This window comes from Cyanistes caeruleus, chromosome 10 (assembly GCF_971803275.1).
Source record: "Cyanistes caeruleus chromosome 10, bCyaCae1.hap1.1, whole genome shotgun sequence".
In the NCBI taxonomy this organism is placed as follows: domain Eukaryota; kingdom Metazoa; phylum Chordata; class Aves; order Passeriformes; family Paridae; genus Cyanistes; species Cyanistes caeruleus.
Genome location: NC_141710.1, coordinates 24,488,100 through 24,513,776, shown reverse-complemented (window position 1 = coordinate 24,513,776; position 25,677 = coordinate 24,488,100). Strand labels below are relative to the sequence as shown.

The 25,677-nt window shown below is 43.5% G+C and overlaps 1 long non-coding RNA gene across 1 annotated transcript in view; it reads left to right on the top strand.

The window, feature by feature from the left end:
* The first annotated feature begins 9,394 nt into the window (after nt 1-9,394).
* LOC111933261 (uncharacterized) overlaps nt 9,395-25,677 on the top strand; it is a 31,511-nt gene continuing 15,228 nt past the window's right edge. Inside the window, exons 1-2 of the long non-coding RNA XR_015274490.1 lie at nt 9,395-9,676; nt 24,975-25,099. This is a non-coding gene — a long non-coding RNA (uncharacterized LOC111933261). The remainder of the gene's footprint in view (nt 9,677-24,974; nt 25,100-25,677) is intronic.

Here is a 25,677-nt window from a genome sequence, read left to right as displayed (position 1 = left end):
ACTGTTTTTTTAAATTTTCTGTTTGCAGCTGGCCAGTGGAAGATGAGCCAGCACTTCTGCTGATGGGCTGTATGGAAAAGGCTTTTGTAGGGTAGAGCTAAGGAATCTAAACAGCTCTACAGAGATCCTGCAACTTTCCCTCTTCCCTGGCAGTTACATCTGAAAAATAAATAAATAGAGCACCCTCTGCTCCATTAGGTTGTGCCTGTTCTCTGCCTGGGGGTGATCCCAAGGAGTGTGGAGCCCCTGCCATCCTCAGGGCTGGGGGTGGCTCCTGCTGATGCTGGGTGGTAGCCCTGGGTGTGCTGGCTCACCTCCAAGCCTGCTGGACTAACACTGCTGATCAAAGCAGCATGTGGTGTGACGGGTGTGGACTCGGGCATTTTCAGATCTCATTTAATTTCTGAGGCTTAACAGGATTTGTCAGGCCAAGCCACTTTCACCGAGCTGAGTGACAGTCACGGATGATAGAGAGAAGGGCTCATTAGAGCAGCAAATTCAGAATTATGCATAAAGCAGCAATAACCGGTCCCTTAAAATTCCCTTGGCGCTTTGACACCAAACAGTTCTCCTAATTGAATGTCGGAAGGGAGCATTTTTGCTCATCTTTCCAAGCAGAAAATGATCAAATGCCCACCAGCCAAGGCTGGGCAATTATTTTCTAGACCCCACTAATGCAAGGGTTCTCTCCCAGTGCAAGGACGGAGTGTGGATTGCTCCGACAGCCTTCACTCCTGCTGGCTGGGGGTGTCAGGTTTGTGTTTTTCCTCAGCCTGACTGAAGACTTTGGAAGGCTGTTACAGAAAATGAGACACTGCTGCTGATGCTCCTGGCTCTCAGAAGTGCCCAGGAGTGTGCAAACCACAGCAAATGCCATGCCATGGTCTGTCAGAGTGGGAAGCACTCCCCTGGTGTTCAGCAGGCTCTTGGGCTGGAATTCATCATCACCTGCAGTTGCAGGGGGGGTGGGGGGGTTACATCCATGCCAGGTTCCTTCTCACTCCTGGTTTTAATACTGAAAATCTTCAAGGTTAGTGTTTTACACACTGATTCCTATACACTGTGCTAGGTCCCTGAAACAGGTAGAAGATACATTTTAGTTGCCCAAATGTCTGTTCATGCCTCATGCTCACTGTTACAGACCCACAGCTCTCCCCAGAGAATGAAATATCTGCTCATTAAAGGCCAAGCACTGTCTGCACTCTTTGTTGTCAGGGATTGCCCCTGCTCCCGAGAACTCTCTGCACCTCCTTGGTCACTAAATTTTCTGCAGTAATGGAAAAAGGATTTGCCTCTTGATAGAGCTGGGAGTTTAATGTCTTCTTCCATCATTTCTGGTTTTCTCTGGACAGGAATGGGAGAAAGAATTTTTGTATTTAAGCCCACCTGGCATTTCTAGCCCCTCTGCTTTTGTCACCTCTGGCTATAAGGCTGGGAGCAACGTGCCTGATGTAAATGAAGACCAATGGATGCTGATAAACTTCTTTACAAGTCAGACTGTGAGGCAGCTGGACCAAAAAGTCCCATTTAGAATTTGGTCAGGCTGTCACGATGCTTGATTTGATTAGCTCCAGACTAATCACGAAAGAAAGGATTCTGTCTGTTTATTTCCATTTTTAAGTCAGACTGTTTGGCTTGCAGCACCTCTTGTAATTTTTCATTATTTTCAACAAATGCAAACTAACATTAGAATAGGAAGAATGCCACCTGTCACCGCAGATCTCTTAAAATCAGATCTGTGGTTCATTTTGGTTGAAGAACTCTCCCCTGAGATTTATTTGTCAGTCCCTTTCATAAGCTGGAGATGTGCCTATGAAAGGTGTACTTATGTGTAAGACTGTCTGTCAGGTCTTTGATGGCAATTTGACTGAAGTTTGTTGATTCAGAGAGCTAATAAATAGTTCACAATTATTCTACAAGATCTGCATGACATGTCATTAACCAAACCAAAGAGAAAGGTGGGAGCTGGAGCTCTGCTTTTGTTGTTTGAAAGGCTAAAACCAAGGAATACCAACAATAATAGCAATTTTTGTTGAAGCACGGTTCTTTTTGCTTAAATATTTATTGCTATTATGCTTATTTTCTAAAAAACCTTCATCTTCACCAATATGATAAATATTTGTTGGGCATAGGGTGAGCTGGATCATTTCCCAGTGTATTTGGAAATAGTGAGAAATGCTTGAAACTTCCTGTGATGATTTGAACCTACTCTTGACTCCTTTTTCTTTTGAGTAGCCCTTTTGTCATGTTCCACTGCTGCTCAAAGCCTGGAAGCTCACAAATAACATGTTCTGTCTGGAACTCTGCTGTTTCCCACGTGGAGAAAGCTGCTCATGAAGCTGACGGTGCTTGTCCCAGCCCTAAAGGCACAGCTGGGAGAGAGACACGGTCAGTGGCCAGGCATTTGGGTGACACTAAATGGTTCCTTGTCACTCCCCACGCTGGGATGTGGCACCTGAAGTGCTCTGGTTGAACTGCTCACAGAGATAGGAAGAATATGTGCATTTCTAATTTTCATTTCTTTCTATGTCGGTGTAGAAACCCAGGTGAAATGACTTTACAATTCAGTGCCATTTTCCTCTTTGTTCCAGTGTTGCAGGATTTGGGTTTTATTTTTGTCTAAGAGAGTTTGGGAAGGCAGTGACTGCACAGTAATTAGAGACCCCATTTGGCTGCATTTCGACAGTTTGGAGGATGTAATTAGCTCCCGAGCCAGAATAAAGATGTACATCTCCAACTGTATTTCATCAAAAATGTGACTTGGTCACTGCTCAGTTTTGGGGTTTAATCTGAGGTTGTCTGCATATTGCAATTTGAGTATCTGCAGGATGTGTGTGTGCCATCCTGTCCTCCCAGCCCATTCCCTTAAACTTTCTTAAATCTGCTTTTCCTTTTGACAATCACACCACAAATGTTCTCTGGGAACTGCGGGTGCCCAGATCAGCTTGGGTGGCATCCTGGGGACACCCAGGTGTGGGTGTTGGGTTTCCAAATTCTCCTTGACAAAGTCAGTGGGAACAGAACTGACAAAAGCTGAGTCCCTCAGAACATCCTTTCTGTGTTTTATTTCCAGTCATGGTTAACTGGGACTCTCATACATTAGACAGCACTCAGAAACAGGCCAGAAGAAAATATAAAAATCCAACAAACTCTTCTCTTATTAGTGATTCCTTCTGCAACTTCTCTAACTCTGGGACTCCTGCCCAGCTCACCAACCCTCTGCAGTGTGAGCCCAGCGTCACTTTTCCATGCCCAGTGGGGATGTTTCCACTGGACTTCAGACACAAACAGGAAAACCTTCCTTCCGGCCACGGTAAACAACATTACCTCATCTCTGATACTATTCTTCTCCACGGTGGTTTATTGTAATGGGATGTTGGACACAATGCCAGAGGTTCAGGAGCTCAATCCAAGGTCTGTGAGCCCTGGAGAACAGGAGGAGTATCCACCCTGTCCCTGCACTGCGGGTTAAGAACCCGGCCAGAGAACATGAAGGCTGTAAGACTGTTGGGCCTGGCAGAGAGGTTCATCCTTTTTAAAGGAATGCCAGTAGGGAATGAATGCTCTCTGTGCTCCCAGCAAGGTTTCCTCCAGCACCAGCGAGGGACCAGAGCGCGCTGCTGCGGATCCAGCTCCCTGGAAAACAGCCTGAGACAGCGGGAAGCGCAGGAGGAACGGGCTGGGCTGGAGAGCAGCGACCAGCCAGCGCAGGCTGGGAGAGCTTTACCCTGGGACTGCTCAGTGCTGCCAGCCAAATCCTGCTGCTGCACCACAAACCTGGGCTGAGTGCAGAGATTTCTGTTCCATGAGAGACGCTGCAGTCTAAGAAAGACGTGTTTAGTTGTTCCTAAAATGTTTGAAAGGCTATAAAAGTCTCTAGATGATATTGCCATTTCAAAATGCACTGTGAATGACAAAAAGAGCCCAGGGAGGTTGGTTTATTGTGCTCAAAGCTCTCCTGAAAAATCTTCCACTTTAAACATAATAAACCCCAAGCACTTCTGAATAAAACATGGGTATATAAGGCAGAAGGATGTATAAGTTTGTTAATATTCCTGCTTACTGTGTAACAAAGTATATGCTCCTATAAGCAAATTCCTACCTCAGTACAAGAGGGATCTGATGGAGAACAACGTAAAAGAATAATACATAGACAGAGGATTATTTTTATTAGAAATAACAATTAAAGAAAATTATTATCCCTTTTATGAAATTAAAAATACTTGTAGCACTTCTCAAATTAAAATGTATTTTTTGTTAAAGAGTATTTTAATAGAAATTTTGTCTGTTTTGAACTTTAAAAAATTAAGCTGTAATATTTCTAGTAGCCCATTTCCAAAACTTAAAATCAAACATTTTTGTTTAAAATCAAACAAGAAATTTCATTTCTGATGGTGAAACAGCATTACATTTATCTAAAATATCTCACACTTCCCATGAAACCTCAAAACTGTAATCACAATTTGAAAATTCATGGGTTCTTAAAAACATTCCAAAAATTAAACTTTCTGTGGCTGATTTTTATCAAGCTAAATGTCTATTCTTGTCACAAGAATTCCAAAGCATAACTAGTACAAAACTGTGGTGTTTTTTGGGTTTTTTTGTAGTGTCATTTAATTTAAATGGTGTTGACTTAAAATCCTGTTGAGAAAGATTCTGATTGATTCTGGCTCTTTGATTTTGTACCAGAAACAATCCTGGGATGGATGAGGATGAAGTGCACGTGGGAAACAGAGTTACATACATTGTGGTTGTTTCTGGAGGGTTCATTCATTTACATGTAAAGGAAAATTCTGTCAGGTTTATTGTAAATACTGTTGTAAATAATTTTAATGTTATTGGAAATAATTCTTGCTGAACAGCCCTTGGTTTATGGCTGTGCTTTCTTCTTCAGACACAAAGGAAATTATTACGAACACAAAGTCTTAAATTTCTTTTATGAAGACAGGTGTTGTTGATTTATCTGCAATTCCCCATGAAATACTGGCTCGTGGTTCAAACTGAACCTAACATTATTTAGGACTAAGAACAGTTTAGAAATTTCTTGAAACTGAAGAGCCTAATAGGCACAGACAAAGGAATATGCAAAGCAGGGAAAACGCATTGGGAAGCAATTGCAAATCAAATTATTTCAAGAAAACAACAAAATGCTGCTGGCAACAGTTTGTGTTGCCAGAGATGACAAGAGAACTGCACAGAGCTTTAAAATGGGCAACTGAGCAGGAATGTGCTGTGGCCTGCAGGGATGTGTCAGGGCTGTGCAGAGGAAGGAGCGAAAGAGGGGACACAGAGGACCTTGGCTGCAGTCACCTGGCAGAAACACCTGAAAAGCACCAAAGACCCTTCACAGCTACGGGCACGGCAGAGAAAAGGGGGCTTACTGGGGAGAATGGGGGGCAGAATGGTGAGTAAGCCAAGAACAGAATAAAGGAAGGCCTGTGGGTTACACACAGTTATCAGGTGTTGTACTGAACTTGGGCAAATGGTCAAGCCACTCTAAACATCTCCAAATGCACTGAGGATAACACTTGGACTGGGGCAGAGTATTTGGAAGGCTAAATGTATTTGAAATAAAGGACAAAATTCCTAACAGTGATGTCAGTGTATAAAAGCCTATTCCAGACAGATTCATTCTACCACAAATGCTCATCTACAGTCCCAGATCTGAGCCGTGCACACCCTGCACCTGTGGGTCTGCATGTCTGATATCTCACTAATTCTGGAGCAATTGCTCCAGCCGAGTCTTCCCTCTCCACTCTTTGCTCCTAGTTCCGTGGGGTTGATGCCGGGGCAGGGCTGGGTGGGTGAGAGGTGGGTGACAGGTGGGTGACAGGTGGGATCAGTGGGTGACTGGTGGGTGACAGAGAGGTGGGTGAGAGGTGGGTGACAGGTGGATCAGTGGGTGACAGGTGGATCAGTGGGTGAGAGGTGGGTGACAGGTGGGTGACAGGTGGGTGACAGAGAGGTGGATCAGTGGGTGCAGCACGCCCTGCCCTCGGCCAGCCCTGGGCACTGTTGGGCTCCCGGAGCCAGGCGTGGCTGGGGAAGGCAGCAGGACAGCAGCGTGTGCTGCACCGTGCGGGGAGGGGACAGCGATGCCAGCCAGCCCAGGACTGCCAGCTCCTTGGGAAGTGCCTCGGAGGGATGTGCTGGAGCCGCTTCCCTTGATCACACGTACATGAGTGCATTAGTCTGGCTGACAGTAACAACTCCGAGACCCAAACACTGCACCTCCCTTTCCCCAGTCTGTTTCCCATTCCAAATGAAATGTGAATACCTCAAGATGAGAATGCGCTGCACTCCCACCTGTGCCTGACTCCCACGCCTTTCAGTGTGAGTCTATTCACAGCAACAACCGTATGAAACATCCTTGGAGAATCTGACTCTGGATAGACTTATTCTTGTGTGAACAGTTTGTGGAACCAAAAATTTGGGCTTGGATTAAGTTGAATTAACTAAAGAGTTTCGCTGAGGAGTATTTCTAAGGACTAATATTTCATTTCAATGGTCTTCAATTTCACATGTTGATTGTTTTTTTTTTTTCCAGAGAATGAACTGGAATTAATAAAGATTAAAACTAATTTATTTGAGAGAAAAAAGGTTTTTCTCCTGCTTTCTTGATGAAACTAAGAGGACTTATTGTGGAGTTTTTGCTGCCCCTGGATATTTCTCTCTCACACTTGTGCTGGAGCACTGCTATGATGGATGGCTGTCATCCTGCCTAGGAGCAGCAACACTGGCTAAGGACGGGGACTCTAGAGTGTGTATCCATGGGTCAGTTGCTCAATTGCCTTTTTTCACTCTGTTTTGCAGTACTTTGTGAGACAGCAAATAGAAGATAAGGCCTAACCAGCAGAATCTTGCTGATTCTTTGAAGGAAGTAGAGAAGCCACAATGGAGAAGGGCAAAAAACCAAAATAATTTTGCAGCTGTATCTGGGTGCACTGAAAGAGGAGAGATGGTATGGCCAAGTTCCCGTCGGAAGGGAGGTGCAGGGAATGAGCCACAAAATTAACACAGCGCGGATCATTTTGGCAACGAACTCTAGGAGGAAAAATTTTTGAGAGATGATGTTTAAGACTAAGGGTGGGAATTAACTAATGCCTGGTGGTAAAAAGGACGTGCAGAAAGAGGAGTCATGGCTGACTGAGAGGTTACAAACTCAGGTCAGGAAAAGGACAGCGGGTGTGAGCCAGGAGCGGGAGAGGAGCAGGGACAAAGCGGGGGACTGAGAAGGCTGCGGGAGAAGCAGTGGGATTTGGGGGCCCAGCTGAATGGAGAACAAGTCATTCAACAAAGGAAGTAGAAAAGATGATTAAGATATAAATCAGGATCCTTTGGGGATCTGAGCAAGAAGTAAAACAAAGAGAAGTCAATTCAAGGAAGTAAAGAAATGTGGGAGGCACATAACAGAGCGGGGCAGCCTGCAATTGCTCCACAACAGAGCACACCACAGAATTCACACAGAAACACATTCAAAAAGATATTTCAATTCTTTTATATCATATTAAGCTGAGAAATGGTTACCAATATATCTCAGTTTCATTGTACAATTTTCCCCCAAATATCCTAAAAGCAGAGAATAGAAACCGAAGAGCTTTCACTTTGTGCAGGGCACCTGCTCAAGGGTGTGCTGAATGAGACCAAGTGCAGGAAGGTAGATTGCTCAGGATGCTTCTGCACAGTTCTGCTCTCCACCCCTGCAGGAGTCTGTGTTAATGTGTAATATTTGGATCACTGACAGGAATGTCACTGGTTATGGAAAGCACAGAGAACGATCTTTCCAGAGCTCAGCTGTAAGCAGAGGTGGGAAACAGAACTTTGCCTCAAGTTCCTGAGGCAGGCTGGAAGAAAGGTACCCACCAAACACTTGGATTTTGTATTGGGTACTTTTCATCAGAGTTTCAATTCAAGAAAGAGATTAAAATGAAAGCACAAGCACAATCATAAAATGTAATGTATCATGCATGAGCTGTAGCCTTTAAAAAGTATGAAATGCTTTCCATTTTGAAAAGCCCATTGTGATATCCCACTGCAGAAAGAAAATTCTGGAACATGGCTGTGGCAAGAAGGTTAAGGAAACAGACTGGAGGAAGTGTGAGGGTCCCTTATACCCAAAATGTTTGTTTTAGCACAATTAAGATAAGCTTGCAGCAATAAAATCAATGATCCTGTGGTGAACTAATGAGGAAAAGTGTGAGAAGATCTGACTAATAAAAAATGGAAATTGCATGCTGTGTGAAAAGCAGTTATCACCTCCAGGTTGTGCAGGCTCTACTATTCTATTTATTAGTAGAATACAGTAGCATACCACCACTACAAAAGGCTGCAGTTTACTCCTTTCTAGTCTTCCTCTGCATGAAAGAAAAGTTGAATTTCAGCCTAGTCTTGAGTCTACCCTTGTTTTCTGTCCCTCCAAATTGTTAGAGAAGGTGATTTATAAGCGGATTTCCCCATAGGAAATAGAAGAAATGGCTGTAAAAATCTTCCTTCCCCTTCATTTAACGCAGACTTGTTCGTGACTCCCGGCAGGTGCCTGCGCTCAGGAACAGGTATCACTGTGTAATTAATATGACTTAGTTATTTAATAGTATAAGTTTATAAGAGTAAACATGTGTAAAGAACACATCTCATTTGTCATTTACCAGTCATTTCCTCAAGAAGGAAAGTTTTAATAACCAGATATAAATGCACAATTTTTTTAGCTGACAATGTATGTAGATGCAATTATCTCTGTGAATTTTACACTGCAATATTTAGAGAGCACTGGGAAGCTGAGGCACATTAATGACAATTATTCAGAGGTGTGTTGGTGACACAGGTGCCTGCAGGACACTGGCTGGGGCCACACAGCGCAGGTACATGTGAACAGCAGATCAGCTCTCAGCAATATTTGCTGCTTTCTGGTGACATTTTCACTGGGCAGGCAACAGCTCCAGCCTTCGCTCTGGAGCTCATCTTACCGAGCCCTCAGCGCGCCTGGCCCTCAGCGTGTCACCGAGAGGGGCGGGGCGGGGCGGGCCGGGCCCGCCCCCTGGGGTACTGCGTTCCGATTGGGCCAACGTTCCCGCGCCACGTGGCGATTGGTCCGACTTTCCCGCGCTGCAAGGCGATTGGTCCGACATTCCGGCGCCGCGTGGCGATTGGTCCAGCTTTCCCGCGCTGCAAGGCGATTGGTCCGACATTCCCGCGCCGCGTGGCGATTGGTCCGACTTTCCCGCGCTGCAAGGCGATTGGTCCGACGTTCCCGCGCTGCAAGGCGATTGGTCCGATATTCCCGCGCCGCGTGGCGATTGGTCCGACTTTCCCGCGCTGCAAGGTGATTGGTCCGACGCTCCCGCGCTGCGCGGTGATTGGTGCTCTCCCCTGCCTCGGGGAAGGTGCGGGGCGGCGCGGGAGCTCAGGCTCTGAGGGGAGCAAAGATGGCGGCTGCTGTGTGTGAGGACAAGTCGCAGCACTGCGCTCACCCTGAGCTCCCATGAGCTTGATCTGTTCCCACAGCCCTACAGCCCAGTGCAGTTTGCCCTAAAAAAGCATAGCTGCCCCTCCTGTTCTTCTCCATAAGCAACTTCATTTTCAGCCTGTGTCTTGCTTCATAGCTAGGCATGCCAGCTCCCAGAGCCACTGAACTGCCACAAAAAGTGAAAGAGCTGTGAGGGGTGATATTCCCCTTCAGGTAAATAAATCTTCTATGTGCCCCTGCAGTCTTAACACACTAAAAAGTGACAGATTGTAGTAACACAAGATACCTTGTAGGACTTAAAAGCTGACTAATTAAAATTATCTTAGCAGTCATACTGTATTTCCAGTATCATACAACATGTTTATTGCTCCTACTTCAGAGTGCAATACTTGATGAATTTTAAAATGCGTTTATTTAAACATAACCATGGATGCAGAAAAATTACACATTCTGCTGAGGAACTTCTGATGAATTTCTCAGCTAACTGCACTCATAACCTACCACAATTTTTGTGCATCCCCTTCTGTAGCCTGAATTACTGAGTAACATATTAAAAAAAAAAAAAAAATAAAAAATTAAGGAGTATATGAAAAAGCAAAAGCAAAATTTGTATATTGTAAATTGAGTAGTGGAGACATGAACTTGCCCATAAGAGTGTAACTCTCGCAATGTTCTCTTGGAGAGTTTCTGTAAATGAGCTTTTTTCACAGAATCAGGGTAGGGGGTGAGACTGTGAGACTGAGATCAGGCTGCAGGATTGCTGTAGCTGGGCTCTGGGCGAGTGGAGTGTGGTGAGCCATCAGTGGTGTCCTGCAGGCTGCACGCTCAGGAGCTCACAGCTGCAGAGTGGGGAGCAGCAGAATTAGTTCTGCAGGTGAACTTGCCAGTCATGAGGACAACTGAATTGTTTGGTCATCACTCATGCTGTGTGCTCTTCCCATGCTTTTCTAGTGCTAGGCACTGCAAAGAGGAGAAACAACTAAGATGTGTAGTTGAAGAAGAAAGAAGAGAAATTCCTCTTCTGACGAGTCTTTTATATATAAAAATATATACATACATATTAAGTTGTTCTCCCCTAGCACAGTGTTGTAATGCTTGTGCTGTAAATGCTCCAGAAAGCTATCCAAATTTGGAGGAAAAACTACTTAATGATTGCTCGGAAACACAAAAAGCTACAACAATACAGACCATTCTGCAAGTGTAACACTTGTGCAATTGTCAGCCATCTTCACAGCTTCATTTTACATGTTTGTTGTAGATTTTGCACAGCAAAATGTAAAAGCTGTGCCGGACTATAAACTGTTGTATTTATAACATTATTTAGAACCACTTAGTTACTAAAAGAAAATTATCCCCCTCTCAAAACCTCACTTGTTAGAAAGGAATACAATTACAAAATCTCTATGCAGGGGTTCTAAAATACATGACAAAGATTTTATCCCTTAAGTATGAATGCCTAGATGCAATCTGAATATGTTTCTGGGAAGGTTTTAATTGCACACTGATAACAGGGTGTCTTTGTGGCAACACTCATTCATCGGATCATGATCAAAAAGCAAAGGAGTTGAATTATGTAGAGACCAACTTCCTCCTTGCTGTATTCCCATTGCTGCTTTCAGGGCAATTATGATGTGTTTCTGTGTTCCAGACTTTAGGGGAAAGAGGATGGGGGAGGGAAACAAAATCCTTTGGTAGATTTGACTCATAAGAAATGACTCTTTATTCACAAAGAGGTCTGGCTCTATTGCTATTCAGAAACCAAACAATACCCAGCTCAGCAGCTGGAATGAACCGGGGGTACTGGATCTGTGCAGAGGGATGTGGGGTCATGTGTGTCTGAACTGGCCATGCTGATTATTATTTTCAGCTTTGTGATTGTGGTTCAGTAGCAAAATACGTGCTGAAGTCAAGGAGCGTGGCTACCCAAAGACTTGCAAACCCCAGTGATGGCCCACAGAGCATTGGTGAATCTGAGCAACTTATATTTTGTCTTCTTTTTGAGGCTTCTGGACTGTGAGAGATAAGCTGATCTGGTATTTCAGATCCATGGTGAGATACTAAAAAAGCCATTGTTTAGTCTGGCAGCTTTATAAATGGTGGTGGGAATTGTTAACCTGGTTCTCCTGCCTGTGCTGGTAGAATCTGGTGCTGGTACTGAATGCTACCGGATGTCTTGTGGCCTTGGGAATGCAACTAGGGACAGCTTTTTTGATCTATAAATTTACCATGTTCTCAGAGATAAAGTTTTTTTCTAAGTTCATTCTATTCTCAAGCCATTTTTGGTGTGATCTATTGTTATCCAGGTTCAGAATCTGTTTTAAGCAGCATTACATACCCAAGCATGGGACAGAAGGAGTGGGCAGGAGACCTTTTCCTTAAAGCTGGGGATCCCTCCAGCAGGCACTGGCCCTGGTCAGTGAGGAGTCGGATCTTTGGCTCATTTGTACCACAGCCCCCAGGCTGTCAGACACTGAGCACCCTTTCATCCTTGTGACTTCAAAGTGCTGCTCAGAACTGGGCAGGAAGAGGCTTTGAGTTAGATCTGTAATTGAAGTGGGTCTATTAGTCTTGCCCTGCCTCGTCTTTTCAAAGCGTGTTGTCTGCAACTTTACAGCAAACGGATGTGTCCAGGTAGAGCACGGTCTCGTGGAATTATTGCAGCTCTTTTTAGCTATCTATAAATGCACCTTCTGGAATTTCATTTGAGAGGTAAATCAAACACTACCTCATCTCCTGTTACACATACTTCAGAAATATTCAGTGCTCTCAAAGCATTGGAAGTGAATTGTGTTATTACAAAGTTGGCCTTAGCGTTTCTGACGTGGCCCTGCGGATTTGATCCTCTTTATCCGGAGGAGCTGATCCGTGATCAAAAAGCCAAATGTGGAGTTGTGTTCTGGCGGTACAGGTACCTTGCTGCCAATGGATTGTCAGAGTTCAGAGCATGATCTGCTTTGGTGTGAGTTCAAAGTGCTGTTGGCATAAGTCCTGCTGCATAGAAGGGCAGCAGTGATTCGAGGTGAGGTGTCAGGGCTTTGTCCCCGCAGCCAGCCCGGGGTGTGCTGGGGATCTGGGACCACACCGGTGTCCCCACCATGGGCCCTCACACGTAGGGCAGGCAAGGCACACGAGGGCTCGTGTTCAAATCATGAGCACTGGCAGCTGTGTGAGTGCTGCAGGCTGTGATATTCTGCTGGAAATAGTGTTTCTATATAAGCTGATAAAAATGTAAGGCAGCCTTGCTGTCTGAGGTGGAAGTGAGGTGTGTGAAGGTCTGGGTTCTGTCTCATTGGGAGCAGCCCCTCTTGGGTTTCATCTGTGAGATTTCTGAATAATATGTAACAGAGGAAAACTGCAATTAAAAATAATCAGGGTTGATCTCGAAGGTGTCAGGAAAGGAAGTGCCTTACAATGCCACAGGACTTGGGATCTTTAAAAACCCTGTAAAATAACATTTTTGGAATTTCAGCTGCCTGCTAGGGATACTGGTTAACCCCAGCCACACACTGGCTAGAGTCAGTGGCTATTGAATATCAACCATCAGCTGCAGGAGGCTTGAGGTCTAGCAAAGTATTCAAGAATTCCTGACAGTGAAGCTGACAGTGAAGAAAAAAAAAGGAGAAAAGATGATCTGGGATCTCTTACTTACAGGAAATTGGGAAAAGCACACATCTCAGTGAGAAGCCAGGAAGCACATATATGTTCTTACTGCTGAATTTTCTGAGCGTTCCCAGCCCATGGGAAGTTCTAAAAAACATTCTAAAAAACATTTGACTCCAGATTCGGTTTCCCTCAAGCAAAGAGCACTGCTTTTCTGCCAGATGTGTGGCCAGAGTCACACCAGGAGCTGACAGGGGAGTTCCTGCTGGTGATGTTTGCTCTGTGTTGCCACCACTGTCCTGGCTCAGTCCTAAGCCGTGTTGGGCAGGAGCCAGTGGCAGCACCGTGTTCTGGGCAGAAGGGTTTGTTCTGGAGGGGAATGTTTGCACCTTTGCACTGAACCACTTCCTTCTCAAAACCTCAATCTGTGTCTTTCAGGGATTACAAGGTTCCATGTAGGAAAACATAAAGCTTTTGTTTTTCTTTTTACCAGAGGTGTTGTTTTTCCTTTGGAGGCTTTGCAGATCTCTGTGAGACTCCAAGCTCCCTCTGAAAGTTGGAGCTGTTTCACAAGGGTTGCTAAGGTGATGTGGTGGGAAGGAAATGCACTGGTAATTTGCTGTTAAGTTGTTTACAGGAGAATATGAATAAAATTTTACCACCTGAGCAAGGCAAGTGTCTATGTCTGAGAGTATTCCAAAAAGGCTTCACTAGAGAAGAAAATAACTGTACAAATGCTCAATTCATCGCCCCCAAGGATGATAAAATGTGATATCTGCAGGGTAGAGGCAGAAACATCTCATGTCACCTTTTCAGCATTTCAACTGGAATGTGAAACATTTTCATTTTGCTCTCTTTTCTTTGATTTTTAAATGTATTTCTATATGTGAATGGTTTGTCAAGTGTTTACTGGGGAATATTTAGTGTTCCAAAGTAGATATTACACTGAGTCATCACAAATAGCTTTACAGATATGAACAAACCCTGCTGCCCCCATGCAGCTTTCCTCCCAGGAAAACAAGAAAGCACAGCAACTCTTCAGTGGGGGAAAAAATTCTTCTTGAACTCCAAATATCAGGGCTGCCTTATTCCTAGGATATGGTAATTCCACATGGGATACCAGCATGTGCTCAGCATCCTGCCTTTTCCAGTGTTCAGTCTGTCATGTCTTAGAAGGAAATAAAGTTATGGCTCATGGGGGAGGTTTGAAGAACAAATAAAGTGGAGAGCCAATGCAAGGAAGGTCTCAGGCGTGTAAATTCTAGAGGGGAGCTGTGGCAGGGAGAGGCTGTTTGCCACTGTGCCATCTCGATTTTACCTGCATTCTTCATTTCCCTCTGCAGAACTGTTATTTGGGGATACTGATGATTAAGTGTGGTCCTTCAGCTGGGTTTTCTGACCCAGCAGAAGATACAGGTGATTTACCTGTCTAGATCTGTTGACTCAACCTGTAAAGAGACTGCTGGAGAATTGTGGATGAATTTCCCCACACATTTAAGGACAAAGTTGAGACGTGGCTGGAGCTGTGAGGTTTGCAGCCCTGTGCTCTGACCGACAGCTTGTTAAAGTCAATGGGACTGGTCATGAATGGACTCAGTCTGGGCTCTCATCCAGGTGTGTGATCACAGGGGTTTGGTTTGGATCACAGAGATGGGTTTTACTAACCCAGAAGACCTGGCTCCAAGTAAAAACACTCAAAATAAACACCATGAAATATTTACTGCCTTCTGCAGAGCGAGTCTGAGCCATCTGAAAACCTGTCAGAATTCAGACATTGCTGAATCTCCCAAGTCTGCCCTGCATTTGCCTTTGCTGAAGTCTCTGTAATTAAAATACATTTCCAAATCTTATGATTTTATCTATTCTGTTTCCTTTCATATTCTCTTAATTTGTCTTGCTCTATTACTCTTATTTTCAATACAACTTTGAAAGACAAAAGCATTCCCATGTCTAAGCCTTGACTTTCTGGACATCAGATTGATTTCCCCCCATGTTCTGGGCACAGTGGTGATATTTAGAGTTTTAATAAAGAGGTGAAGAAAAGGAAAAATAACTCAGTACTTTTCTGATAAGGAATGCAGATGCTGTGACTCTGTAAGTGAGATATTAATAAACCATTTACTGAAGCAAAAATATTCCCATTTGTATCTTTTTGTGCAAATTCTTACCAAGGAGAGTTGCAAAGAGGGCAAGGGAGAATTTTACAGCTTCTTCAGTTTCTTTATGATTACTAAGATTTCCTTTATGTTCTTCCAAGCAGAAGAAGCTGTTGCTTTTTTTTTTCTTTTTCTAAAGTAGATATAAAAAGCTTCACACCTTGCATTCTGTGAGTTTCTGTAGCTGTTGTAGGAGCATGCCTGGTGAAAGGAAAGCTGCTTTACACAACCGCTGTGGCAGTCGGACTCTAGAGCAGAGAGGGATGGCTCTGGAAAATGAGTGACATTTGTGTAAATAGAAAAACTCTCATTTCTTCACTGAACAAAAGTCCTCCCGAGAAAAGATTCTTCTAAATTTTAGGCTTTTGAATGAAATACAATCTGAAAATTCATATGTTGCTTGGCAAGTTCCATTTGTATTCTGCAGAGAGCTCGTGCTAACTCTCTGCATACATGCAGGTCTCATTCTGAAGGTAATTTAGCTTTTTTTCTCACATAGTAACTAAAAATGCAGCAATTAACTCCGTCTGTTTTCATCAGAAAAGGCAACAAAAATGAGATTTCAAAGGTGCCAAAATGAGATTGAGAGGAGATTTCCATTGGTTTTACCTGGTTCCAGGACACTGCTGCTTCAGGCTTGCCAAATATATCACTGGAAATATTTTATTGATAAAAATAGTCCTGTCTTGCATGTGTTTTTCCAAGGACATGCCTGCCATTTTCTGGCACTGCTCTGAATTTGAATCATAAAGAGCTGCACAAAGACAAAGCTGATGGAAAACAAGTTCCTTTAAGAACAATAACTCCTTATTCACCGCACACTGATTTTGGAGGTTGTTTTTTAGTTTGTTTGTTGGCTTTAAACACGAATGAATCTGCTTTCTTGTTTCAAACGAAGAGAGTTTTGCTGTGGTGAAGCAAACAGCAGAGGCAGAGTGAAGGGTGGGCAGGAGCTGGCAGCGAGTGCTGCACAGGGCAGGAGGGGCTGGGAGCTGCTGGGGAACAGAAGGCAGCACAGGCTCAGCTCCCTCCGTGGCACAAATCCTTCCCTTTCCTCCTTTCACACTTACTGAAAGTTGTGTTGATGTTGTAATGAAATCACACCGTTCTGTTCCAATGAAACAACACCCCAGGCCTGCTCACTGACTAATTCAAGCATCATCTTCACGGGCTAGTGTTTCAGATATTGGTTTTCATCCTGATTTTTGTGTGATATGCTATTAAATCATGCAAATAATCTAAGAACAACAAGCTAAGGTAGCAGGATGCTTTGACTTACTATAGAGAAATCCAAAATGCCAATGTAATTTTCTTTTTCAGGTCCACATACTAAAAACCTTTCTCTTATGATGCCTTTGATAAAATCAGATTAGGAAGGTTATTAAAACTGTCAAATTTCTTGAGAAGATGCTCTAGATCATATTCTTCCTAAGAATGTTTAAACATGCTCTTGATATAATAAAATAATTTTCACCCATTTTGATATAATCAGAAGTTTATGTATCAGTCAGACATTAGTAAATGGTGCTCAACAATGCATTCAGATTTCAGAGTCCTGCAGGGCTCATCCTCCTTTTGCAGGACAGTAAATACCGTTGTCAAAGAACAGAGAAATGCAGAGATTCCAGCTGCGTGCTGAAGGAATTTGGGTTAGAGAGTAGATGTGGGGGAGCTTTTGTGCCTCCTAATGCCCTTTGGTAGCTGAAGGAGAAGCAGATGAATGGAGCCGACACTCCGGTGCTCTGTTCTGTTGGTGTGTCAGTGGAATGTAAAAGCCGTGTGGAGCTGCACACTGGAATTTCTAAAGGATGGGGGTTGCCATGGATACACTCAAGCGACCAGATTGGTGTGAATGCAAAGCTCTGATTTCTCTCTGGCTGCAGGAGGATTTGTTCTGATAAGAAACTTGTGCTGCCGCTGTTTCTCCTCCCCCTCCTACCGTGCCTCCTCCTCCTTGCTGGAGCAATACAACTCTCCGATGCTGTGTGTGATGCTGAGGGACAATTCTGATCATGTTGCTCTGGATCTGCTGCCCACAGCTGGGATTCTCACATGTCAGGGACACTTCACCTAAATGTTATTTCAAATGAATGCTAGAACTAATTAATTTTGGGTGCTGTGAATTCCTAATGTTGTGAGAACCCCCCCTGTTGTCACACTGTGAGTACACATGAGTGTGCCTGTCCTTCCACGGCAGGGGGAGAGGTGCTTGTGCTGGAAAAAAATCTCTGTAGAGTAGATAATAGGGCTAGAAATAAGATAGAGGGGGAAATACCAGAAACTTCGTTGAGTTCATGGCTGGTGTGTTTTTCTTGAGAGTGGGAGTCCCAAAGGGGCTTGACAGAAGGAAATACTTCTTTGGAATGTGCAGAGAATTGGTATTGTGAGCAAAAGGGCTTCAAAGTTGTGTGGGAAGAGGACTAGGTCTCTGAACTCCTGCTGTAGTTCTGAAAACTTGTCCTCAGTGCTTGCCTTGCTCTTGTGTGAGCTGCAGTGCTGAGGAAGGGTGAGAAGGGCTCTCATCTCTGCCTGTCCTTCCGTTCTCTGTTCAGCTGCTGAACTCCTTGAGAGCAGAATCTCCATTTCCCGCAGCTGGAACGAGGTGAAGGTGTGGGGAGCAGCCACATGCCCAGATCTTGTGATGCCCTGATGGGCCCTGTCTGTGTCCTCTGACAGACCAAGGAGTTTACATTGCGTGGGGCAAACAGCTCCTGGTTTAAATGCTGTTTCAGTGATAGAAGCACTGATGTCTGAATTGAATAATTGACCCCAAACTGTAGCACATGAGAGAGAGTTACTAAAGTACACTGGCTGATGTTGATAGTGCTGCTAGTTCTGGAAGTATTTCTTCTTGATCAGCAAAAAAGTTGCTGAAGTCCTGCTGTTCTTCACCATATTTAGGGATTTCTCTTAGTTCAGTTGATTCCAACTTGGCTGCTGTACACTAAATATCCAGGTCCTTATGCTTTACATCCCTGCTGTTGGCCTGTGAGTCTGTACTCATTAAAACATAAGTAACATAACAGAAGTAGTTTGGATGGTGGAAGACCCATGTGTTAGCCCTCATGGGGAGACAGGGGGAACACAGGAAAAACCCTGTGTCCACTTGTATCCCTGCCAAGGAGATGGTATTATTTCAAATGTAATACAGCCAGAGCTGGAATGTTTCCCTTGCTAAATGCCTTTGGGCGGATGCTGCTATGAAATAAATTCTTGAACAGTGGATTGGTTATTATGAAAAATACTTTTCCATAAGGACCCATAATTTTAGAAAGCACTATCCCTTGGAAGAATAATGCACCGTGGTTGGTAAATTATTTCCTTTTAACTCTCACTATTCAGATCTTATTTGGTGAAATTACAAAAACTTTCCAGTTAATTTTTCCCTTTCAGACCCCAACTAGATCTGAATGGAAAGCTCGATTAACTTGCTGATAAGAGCATTAATGTGCACTGAGGATCAATGCTTCTTTGTAAGCTGTGAGTGAGCACAGATGAGTGTTGATGTTTTCTGCTTTCATTAATGAGCAGTTTATCTCAGTCTCTGTGCTGCAGGACTCAGGTGGAGCTGTCATTTCTTTCTGCTCATCAGAACTGTTGGATACAATGGGAATGTGTGATTAAGGACAGGCCAAATACCTCAGTGGGAGCAATGTGACTGTATCTATCCTGGCTTGGGGCAGTCTGTGTTTGTAAGCCTGCTGTCAGGAGTTGGGTATTTGACTCCTTAGAAACTAAGTATATGCCATAAATAAGTATAAATATTTCTTCTGAAAAATCACTGAAAATAGCTGAATGTTCCAGATGAAATTGTTATAAAGCCTGGAGCATCAGTTTAAAGAGTCAGCTGCCTATGAAGACACTTTTGACAGACTTCCAGCAATGGGTGGTGTGATAAAGCTCTAAACTCCAAAGATTTTATCTATTTTGTAATATTTTGGATTGTCTCACTCCCACAAAATTTCCTTCTTGGAATTCCACTGAGTGTGTAAACTCAATAGTAATTAATGGCAACTTACTCCCCATGTAGTTCTTGAACTTCTTCAAAGTATTTTCTACTACCAGTTTCTCTTGAAAAACTGCACATTTTTTTATGGTCTTGTGGAAAGTGCAACCTGCATTTGTTACATTTTTGCTGGTTTTGCAAAAGAAGTGTTTGCAGTGGGACCAAAGACAAGATTTTATATGGCTGTAAATTGACTGCAAAATTCTAAATTCCTGAGCATGAAGAAAAGTGAATGAATCAGTCTTTCAGTTCTGTCCTTAAGTGGTGATTAGTTTCTAGATTAAGCTTTTGGAGAAAAATATAAAAATTAGAAATGTGCAAGACCAGCCTTGTACTGAATCCCTAATAAGAACGGATACCATTTGCTCTTTGCATAGATCCTATTTCCTGGGTAGCTCAGTGCACAAGTATTTTACAGTGGAAAAGCTCACCTGGGTATAAAGTGAGGGTATAAACTGTGAATGGACCAGAAAATGAGATGTGTGGGTACATCCAGGTGCTGCTGGCAGCCTGGCAGTGGCATGTGCTGGGAAGATCTTGGGTTAAAAACCCAGTGTGTATAGGTTTTGGCATGCTTTCACAGGATGGTTGTGTCTATTTACCCAGACAGATACTGAGAATCAGAATCTTTCCCTTCCAAGGACCAGTGGCCAAAGCAGCCCAGAGGTGCCGAATCCCTCCATTTATTTGATTTCTCTCTTGCTTCAGATTGCTGGCAACTTACCTCCTGGGCCGTGCTGTGTGGTTGTTATGACAACTGTGCAGTTTGCTCCTAGCACTGCTTTGCCTCTTGAGTGTTAATATCTGGGATGCCTTGAGAAAAGGTGACAATCCTTGTGTGCTGACTTATCCCGAGCTGTGCTAGCCCTCACACTGACACACTGTCTCCAAACTCCCTTGTGCTTCAAACAAGTTCTCTTAATGTGCAATGAGAATGTCTGAGAGGTCTATTAAGGCATATTGAGAATGCTATTTAGTAGCAACTTGGGCTTTCTATGCTTTTATGAACCAGTTATGAGACCAGAATAGATAAGAGCCTAAATCCATGTTGTAGCTTATTCTGCAATTGTTTCCCTGTGTAGACAAGTACTCTGTATTGAGGAAAGCTGCAGGATTGGCAGTTTTCATGGCCTTGAGTGGCTGCCAACACCTGAAGGAGCTAAAATGCATCAACCTGTTGCAGAAAGTGGGAGAGAAGTTCATCCTTCACCTGATTTATGCCATTCCCCGTTTCCTGGGATTTGCTGATGGTGTTGGCTTAGTGTCACAATGGATTGCAGCTTTCAGGCACGCTACTAGAGGGAAATGTATATCCAGCTGGATTCTGTCTTGTACCTTATCCTCTTCTGCAGTCATGGTTTGAAGAATGTGAGGCAAAAACCACACAGTGAACGTGGAGGTTGGCCCCATCTGACATAATGAAATTTGTCTTCCTGGGCCATCAGACTTGATTAGAAATATTTTCACTTATGCTCACCACTTCAGAGCCCTTTTGTTTGTTTGTTTTAATTGCAGCTTCTGTAGTGAGCTGCCTTCCCTTTGCCCAGGCCCAGCAGGCAAGTTAGAGCTGCTCTGCTGTAGCCTTGCCTATGAACACCTGTGGAGAACGGGAAGGAGGGAGGGAGAAAGGCTGATGGGAGGGAGGCCAGGAGACAGAGAGAATTCTTTTCTAGGAGGGGATTTTTATTAGCTCTCGAGATTGCATTTATAAGGATCCTGGTATTGTGTTCTGTGAGAGGCTGAGACACATCCCAGGGTGATTCTTAAGCAGTTTCCATACTCACAGCAGCAGAGCTGTTCTCTGCTCACACCTTGAGCTCTCAGAGCCCAGAGCTGGACCCCAGGCAGGGCAGTTACACAAAGTAATGCTGAACCTCCCACAGAGGGACTTGATCTGGAAAGATAGTGAATGCATTTTACAACCTTCCTAAAGAGAAGTGAAATGAGCAATTGTTGTTTAACAGAGCAAGATGGAAACAGGTTGTTAAATATTTACATTAGGTGCAGACCTAGTGCTACTCCATTCCAGAAGAGTCTTACTGTCTGTCATTGACTCTGTAGGCCAGGCCATGCCTCTCCCTAGCAATTCTGAGCAATTCTGAATCACCATCCAAAGAGTTAGAAAGTGTCATGATCTAATCATGATCTTAACAAGCTGCTATATATCCGCAAACAAAAGAAGAAACCACAGGAGTATTAGTTTGGAATGTTTCTCAGATGAAAGATATTGCCGTTTGCCTGAACACAAATTATTACAAATTCTGAAGCAATAAAGAAGAAATTAATTGGTTTTGTAATCTTTTTGTTTTCCTCTGTCAATTAGAAATTGTTCCATTGTATTGCTCAGCATCTAACTAATTGCATTTCTTGTGGGGATAAGAAAAGAGTCAGTGAGGAGAATATGGAGAAAGGCACAATGAGGTTTCATCTATTCCAATTCTGACAGCCTCTCCTGAATCTCAGGGAGAATGAGGAGATCCTTTTCCCACCTTTGTGCCTGACTTAAGGGCCTGAGACAAATTCTGCAAAATTAAAATGAACTATTTTTCATAGCTTTGGTAGTCTTGGAGCCATGTTCTTGTCAAAACCTGAGCTTTTCTAACAGCTTCCAAGAGGTGCCCCAACAGTGGAGGGAATGTGTTCAAAGTCGAGTCTTTGAGAACTGACCTGGGTAACAGGAATAAAACCATCAATGTCATCCTGATTTTTGTTTGTATTTTGTCTATTTCCCCCCCTTCCCCTATGAATGTGTAAACTCATAAGCAGTTTTGGGATTCAAGAGCTGAAAATTCATTTGAATTTACAATTAGCCTGTTGTGGAAAAGACTGAAATTTAACAGGAGATGAAATAATTTGTGTCCCTATGAGTACACATGGCTTGTTTCTCAATGCTCAGCCACTGTAAACTCTTTGTGGAGGTATTTTCCACTTCCCTATTTTGAATTGCAGTAAAATGGAAAATATTTGAAATATGTCTTAAATTTTCAGTGGCTCCTATTATAAGCAGAAAAAAGGGGAAATAAAACTTCTTGAGCAGGAAAGACTCAGAAGAACAGACCAGGTCTGCTACTGATTATTTTTCTGAACAGAACTAAATTCTTATTTCCCAGAAGACTTAAAGCCTTTTTACATGACCTTTATTTTGTGTTTTATGAAAGTCAATGTACTTTACTTTTATTGAAGCCCTACTTTTTTATCTCTTTAGGAAAAAAAAACAAGCAAAAAAACCGCCCACCAGTGGCAGTGGCTCTCCTTCTACCATGGAGGAATCTAATTGTCACATTTAAGTTTATAAATGTGCTTAACAGTGGAGGAAATTGATAATTTAACTTAAATTTCTGTGGACAAGCCCTTTCATCTTATGCATAAATCTGGGGAGACTTTTTTAAGGAAACAATTTAAAGATGCACCCTAAAACTCCATTCATCATTTCAGTTAACTCTAGTAGTCAGCATGACTCTGGGGTTTTTATCTTTGGAGAAGAATTAAATAGAGTTAAATGTATATTTTTATTGTTTAACACTACTTTAAAATTTGCTTTCTGGCATCAGTCAGATATGCTGTGTGTTTCTCATTGAAGCTCAAATTCTTTTTTATTGTTTTGTTCAGCTTCTTATAACACGGTTGTGCCTCTTGGGTAGGCACAGCTCCCCAGGTTGCTCTGGGGCAGGAGCATTTGCTTTCTGGGATCTCGGGGTGCCCTTCTCTCCTGAGTTTTCTGATTTGAAAGTGACTTTAAGGTTTGTGGTTCTCCACAGGATTAATTTGGAAAGAGAAACTTTATCTGGAGTATTTTTCTAGGAAAGACATTAGGAGAAGTTATTTATTGTTTTCTAATCTAACAAGGAGCACCTGTAGCAGGGAACTGTTCTCAAATGTGCTTTCCTCATACTTGATTTATTTAGTTTATTCTTAATTACCATATTGATTTTCTTTATTTCTAAACCAGCATGTCCTATCATGTGAAAATGATTTGAATTATTAATTAATTTTTAAAATTAGTATATTAAGAATGACCACTGCTTTTGATGTATACAAAAATGTTAATTTCATAGTAAACATGCAAACATATCTTAGGCCTAAGTTCTTGCTGTTGGGTAGGGTGGCTGTGCACCAAGATGCAGGGAAGAATAGGGCCTCAGTCATCTTGCAGAGAATGAGATTCACATCTAGGGAAGGCAGTTTGGGAGGGCTGCTTTTGAGGGAGAGGCCCTGCTTTCTCCAGGGTCAGAATGATGTTCAGAGCCCTTGGAGCTGGCACTAAACTGCTCCAGGGTGTGTGAGCTGCCACAGAAGGAGCTGTTTCACCAGGCCATTTCTGCTCCTCGGTGAAAGCCGGAGAGTCCTGGGGGAGCTCTTTCCTCACTGGGCTGTGTGCCACCCCTGCAGCCCGACTGGCACTGTGCAGTGTCCCTCTGTGTCCTGGCAGCTGAGCCCCACGTGTCCCTTGCACTGGAGCTGCTGGCACAGAGCTGCGGGTGCCCATGAGCTGCTGCAGGTGACCTTGTCCAGCTGCAGGTGACCTTGTCCTGCTGCAGGTGACCTTGTCCTGCTGCAGGTGACCTTGTCCTGAACACACAAATGGCCACTCCAGCCTCCAGCTGCAGCCGTGGGCAGGGAGAGCTGGAGCTCCCTGGCCAGCTTTGTCACGGTGACCAAAAGCCAGGGGACTGCTGCTTTCCTTGCCTTTGCACAAAGCTGTTGCAGCCCCTGGCAGTGCCCCCAGCCCTGCTGGGAGGTGTGCTGTGGGACAGCTGCCATTGGGACCGTCACAGAGACCTTCCCAGGCCCACGCTGAGCCTGGCAAGTGGCCCTGGCACAGGTGGTGCCACCAGCCTGGCCAGAATGGGTTTTCTGGCAAGCGTGGCCCTGGGCAATGTCTGTGGGGTGTGTGCACTCAGCTGCTGGACAACAGCACAGGGTTTGTATTGAACCACTGGGTTGAAAATGTGTGAGAGAGCAGCGTGTGCTGCAGGAGATGGCAGTACTCTGGGTAGATTGTAGCTTGCAATCAAAAAAGGAATTTGATATAAAAAATAATAAGAGAAATTTCAGTGCACAGAGCACAAATCTGAATGTAATCCCAACTCATTGCAGATGTGCTGTTACTGACTGCTCAGAACTAGGAAATGTGCATTTGAAAGTGATGCTTGGATTTGGTATAAACTATTTATGAACTTTATGAACTTTATGAACTTTTATTTATGAACTCTGTTTGCTTTATAGTGAAATCTATTTAACCTCATAATGCACAATGTTACGATACACATTTTCAAAGAAAAAAAGCTGCTCAGCTTTCCTTTTGCCTTTTCTCAGATTGTTTGAGGAACTGTAGCTGGGGTTGAATGTGCCCTCTGCAGTCTGTCTATCTATTCTGAAGTCATTGGGTGCTCCAAATGGTATAGGGATTGATTCAGTACAAAACTATTTTGGGGGTTAAAATAAGGAGGAACTGAAATCACTGTGAAGCAGGAAAAGCAGAAATGTTGTGGGCCAAGGCTGCCTTCCTAGCTGTAAGGGCTTCCAGACATGCCACTCTGGCAGATTTCCTGAAGGCTGCTTGGCCCCAAAGCTCACAGATGCTGAAAGGAGCAGAAAATAGCACAAAATAGCACAAAATGCTTTAGCATTACCTTTGGGAACACAGTGACCCCCTCAGCCACAGCCCCCCTGCCTGCTGACTGTCCTCAGTCTGGCTTTGCAAGGACCTTATTTGTCTGCTTACAAATTCATTAACTGGTTTTTGCAGCTTCCCCTACCTCTCAGAAGACCCATTGCATCCAGTTCTCCTCTGGGTTTGGAGGTAAAGGTGCAATTTCTGACCTTGTGTGGGAGAAATCAAACTTACATGGAGTTTCATTTCATGCACATGTGGTAAGTTTCCTGCTGAATAACTCTGAGTTAACAAACAGTTGCTCAACCTCAGTTCTGAGTTCTGTATTCCAAGCATCCTGTGATTCAGCAGAGAAAGATTTTGTTGTATGTTCTTGCTAACTGAATTTCTGAGCTTCACAAACTTATGTCATAACTATGTGATGGAAGGATAGAAACCCCCAACCTTCCAATACTGACTGTGTACTAAATTAGAGAAACTAAAGCAATATGATAGTCATGTAGTAGAAAAAAAAATTAAAGAATACATAGCAGCCTTGGAGAAATGAAAAAACATGTTACTTTTAGCAGCATATGGATGACCAGTAAGGCAAAATATGAGATATTTCCTTTGCTAACATCATGTTTTGGAAAAGCCTAATCATCCTGCAGAAATGAAGAGGAAATCCTTAAAGCTGAGGTGGATTTAGCTGGTGGAGGGGTCAGTTGCAATTTAGTCTGGGCTCTAGGAAAGTGATGGTTGAGATTAGAAAGTTTTCTGATACATTTATGAATGAAAAAGTTAAAATGTGAACGAGGGGAACATAAACGTTGGCTTTTCCAGTTCCAGAGTTGCAGCC